Raw genomic sequence first — 5,130 nt, forward strand, 5'->3', positions numbered from 1 at the left:
ATACTCTAGTCCATTCTCCCGTTAATATCCCCCTTCAATAGAGCAATCTTCCAAGGTAGCTAAGACATACTAACCCCCATACCATCACAGCACCCGACCTAAACATAAAGTCCTAAGACCAAACCGCATATCGTTATATGACTTCGGAATCCTTATGCCTTTTATGAAATGAATGAATTTGCTTTAAATTAGAATAAAGCCCAACATCTCTAGACATAGTCTCCCATCACAAAGGAGAGATCCTGGAGATATACAAAACCAAAACAAATTTATACGAGAAAATAGAAACACAGCAGTCAAACAGAGCTGGAAAGTAACGTGAGCACCATGAAAAAACAAGGGAAAAAAGGATTACAAACAATGTAGGACAGCTTAAATTTACAGGAGACTGTAGTTTACATCAGAAAAATGGTCATATAAAGAACTCAAGGCATACCTGACTCAGATGGAATGGAATCTTAAAGAAGTCATTAGACAGCAAATGCAAACAATGAACGAACACTTTGAAAATGAATTACATAAACAGATTCAAGAAGCAAAAACTCAACTATACCAGGAGATAGAGATTATAAAAAAAATCAAACAGTAATCCTAGAAATGCAGGAAACCATAAACCAAATTAAAAATTCAAATGAGAGTATTACAAGTAGAGTAGATCAAGTAGAAGTCAGAACATCAGATAATGAAGACAAATTATATCATCGCGAAAAGAGTCTAGTCAACTCAGAAAGGCTTATAAGAAACCACAAGCAAAACATCTAAGAGATATGGGATATCATAAAAAAACAAACTTAAGAGTCATTGGGATAGAGGAAGGTATAGAGGTCCAAACCAAAGGAATGAGCAATTTGTCAAATGAAATAATTTTAGAAAACTTTCCAGACAAGAAAAATGAAACAGATTTCCAAATCCAGGAAGCCTATAGGACTCCAAACATACAAAACCATAACAGACCAACTCCAAGACACATTATTATGAAGATACCCAACATACAGAACAAGGAGACAATATTAAAAGCTACAAGAGAGGTCACCAGAATGCGGCGGAAGAGATAACTTCATTGAAACCAGAGGCCACAGGAGTAAACAGTAACTCAGCAGTCAAACAGAACAAGAAGTAACAGGAGCACCATGAAAAAGCAAGGAAGAAAAGGAGTACAAACAATGCAGGACAGCCTAAATGTTCAGGAGGACCTAGAGCCATCAGAAAAATGATCAAATAAAGAACTAAAGGAATACCTTAGACAGATGGAATGGAACCTTAAAGAGGATATGAGACAGCAAATTCAAACAGTGCAAGAACACATTGAAAATGAATTATGTAAACAGATAAAAGAAGTTAAGCATCTTTATCAGGAGATAGAGATTATAAAAAATCAAACAATAATTCTAGAAATGAAGGAAATTATAAACCAAATAAAAACTTCAAATGAGAGTATCACTAACAGAGTGGAGCAAGTAGAAACCAGAATGTCAGATAATTAAGACAAAATATATCATCTTGAAAAGAGTCTAGCCAACTCAGAAAGGCTGGTAAAAAATCACGAGAAAAACATCCAGGAGATATGGGATAACATAAAAAACCAAACTTAAGAGTTATCGGGATAGAGGAAGGTATAGAGGTTCAAACCAAGGGAATGAGCAAGCTGCTGAATGAAATAATTATAGAAAACTTTCCAGAAATAAAAAAGGAAACGGATATACAAATTGTAGATGCATACAGAACACCGAGCATACAAAATCATAGTAGACCAATGCCAAGACACATTGTTATGAGGATATCCAATATATAGAACAAAGAGAAAATATTAAAAGCTACAAGAGAAAGGAGGCAGATTACATTCAGGGATAAACCAATAAGATTAACAACGGATTTTTTATCACAGACGCTGAAAGTGAGAAGATCCCGGAACAATGTATTTCAAACACTGAAAGACAATGGATGCCAACCAAGAATTTTGTATCCAGCAAAATTAAGCTTCAGGTACGACAATGAAATAAAAATCTTTCATGATAAACAAAAGTTAAAAGAATTTGCAGCCAGAAAACCAGCATTGCAAAGCATCTTGAGCAAAATACTACACGAGGAAGAAATGAAAAACAATAACCAAAACCATCAGTGGGAAGTGCCTCAGTAAAGAAAGAGGGTGGGGGGAAAGCTAATCATGGATAAACAAACTAAATTTTAAAAAAAGATAAATAATCAAACATGGCTGGAAGTACAAACCATATATCAATAGTAACTCTAAACATAATGGCTTAAACTCTCCAATAAAGTGACATAGGCTGGTAACATGGATTAAAAAAACAAATCCAACAATATGCTGCCTCCAGGAGACACATCTGATTGGAAAAGACATACCCAGCCTGAAGGTAAAAGGTTGGGAAAAATCATACCACGCACACGGTCCTCATAAGCAAGCAGAGGTGGCCATCCTCATATCGAATAAAATCGACTTTAAGACTAAGTTAATCAGAAGGGATAAGGAAGGACATTATATACTGTTAAAAGGAACCATTCACCAACAAGACATAACAATTATCAATATTTATGCACCAAATAATGGTGCTGCGATGTTCATAAAACAAATTCTCCTCAAGTTCAAGAATCAAATAGACCACAAAACAATAATTATGGGTGACTTCAACACACCTCTCTCACCATTGGACAGATCCTCCAAACAAAAGTTGAATAAACAAACTATAGAACTCAATATCACAATCAATAACCTAGACTTAACTGACATATATAGAATATATCAACCATCATCAAGTGGATATACTTTTTTCTCAGCAGCACATGGATACACCTCAAAAATAGACCATCAATTATGCCATAGAGCAACCCTCAGAAAATATAAAGGGGTGGAGATAATACCATGCATTTTATCTGATCATAATGGAATGAAACTGAAAAATCAATGATAAAAGAAGGAAGGAAAAATACTTCATCACATGGAAAATGAACAATATATTACTGAATGATCAATGGGTTACAGAAGACATAAAGGAGCAAATCAAGAAATTCTTAGAGATAAATGAAAATACAGACACAACATATTGGAATCTATGGGACACAATGAAAGCAGTTTTAAGAGGGAAATTCATTGCCTGGAGGTCATTCCTCAAAAAAAGGTCATTCCACAACAAATAAATGAGCTCAGACTTCATCTCAAAGCCCTAGAAAAGGAACAGCAAAACAACAGCAAATGTAGCAGAAGGCAAGAAATAATTAAAATCAGAGAGGAAATCAACGAAATGGAAACAAAAGAAACAATTGAAAAAATTGACAAAACTAAAAGTTGGTTCTTCGAAAAAATGAATAAGATTGACAGACCCTTAGCCATGCTAACGAAGAGAAGAAGAGAGAGAACTCAAATTACTAACATACAGGATGAAAAAGGCAATATGACAATAGATACTAGAGAAATACAGAAGATAATTAGGAATTATTTTGAAAACCTATATTCCAATAAAATAGAAGATAGTGAAGACATCGATAAATTTCTTAAGTCATATGATTTGCCAAGACTGAGTCAGGAGGATACAGACAATTTGAACAGACCAATATCAATGGAGGAAATAGAAGAAGCAGGAATAGAAGGAATAGAAAAAGCCCAGGACCGGATGGGTATACAGCGGAGTTTTACAAAACCTTTAAAGAAGAATTAATACCAATACTTTTCAAGTTATTTCAGGAAATAGAAAAAGAGGGATCTCTTCCAAATTCATTCTATGAGGCCAACATCACCCTGATTCCGAAACCAGACAAAGACACCTCAAAGAAAGAAAACTACAGACCAATATCTCTAATGAATCTAGATGCAAAAATCTTCAATAAAATTCTGGCAAATCGGACACAAAGGCACATCAAAAAAATTGTGCACCATGATCAAGTAGGATTCATCCCTGGGATGCAAGGATGGTTCAATATATGGAAATCAATAAATGTTATTCACCACATCAATAGACTTAAAGATAAGAACTATATGATCATCTTGATAGATGCAGAAAAAGCATTTGACAAAATACAGCATCCTTTTATGTTCAAAACATTAGAAAAACTAGGGATAACAGGAACTTACCTCAACATTGTAAAAGCTATCTATGCTAAGCCATAGGCTAGCATCATTCTGAATGGAGAAAAATTGAAGGCATTCCCTCTAAAATCTGGAACAAGACAAGGATGCCCTCTATCACCACTTCTATTCAATAAAGTTCTCGAAACACTGGCCAGAGCAATTAGACAGACAAAAGAAATTAAAGGCATAAAAATAGGAAAAGAAGAACTTAAATTATCACTATTTGCAGAACACATGATTCTATACCTAGAAGACCCAAAAGGGTCTACAAAAAACTACTAGAACTAATGAATGAATTCAAAAGTCGCAGGATATAAAATCAACACGCATAAATCGAAGGCATTTCTGTATATCAGCGACAAAACTTCTGAAACGGAAATGAAGAAAAACACCCCATTCACAATATCCTCAAAAAAAATAAAATACTTGGGAATCAACCTAACAAAAGAAGTGAAAGATTTATACAATGAAAACTACAGAACCCTAAAGAGAGAAATAGAAGAAGATCTTAGAAGATGGAAAAATATACCCTGCTCATGGATAGGCAGAACTAACATCATTAAAATGGTGATATTACCAAAAGTTCTCTATAGGTTTAATGCAATGCCAATCAAAATCCCAATGGCATTTCTTGTAGAAATAGATAAAGCAATCATGAAATTCATATGGAAAAATAAAAGACCCAGAATAGCAAAAGCAACTCTAAGCAGGAAGTGTGAATCAGGCGGTATAGCGATACCAGATTTCAAATTATACTACAGAGCAATTGTAACAAAAACAGCATGGTACTGGTACCAAAACAGGCAGGTGGACCAATGGTACAGAATAGAGGACACAGAGACTAATCCACAAAGTTACAACTATCTTATATTTGATAAAGGGGCTAAAAGCATGCAATGGAGAAAGGATAGCATCTTCAACAAATGGTGCTGGGAAAACTGGAAATCCATATGCAACAAAATGAAACTGAATCCCCTCCTCTCACCATGCACAAAAGTTAACTCAAAATGGATCAAGGAGCTTGATATCAAATCAGAGACTCTGCATCT

Source organism: Ictidomys tridecemlineatus, chromosome 6 (assembly GCF_052094955.1).
Source record: "Ictidomys tridecemlineatus isolate mIctTri1 chromosome 6, mIctTri1.hap1, whole genome shotgun sequence".
Lineage (NCBI taxonomy): Eukaryota > Metazoa > Chordata > Mammalia > Rodentia > Sciuridae > Ictidomys > Ictidomys tridecemlineatus.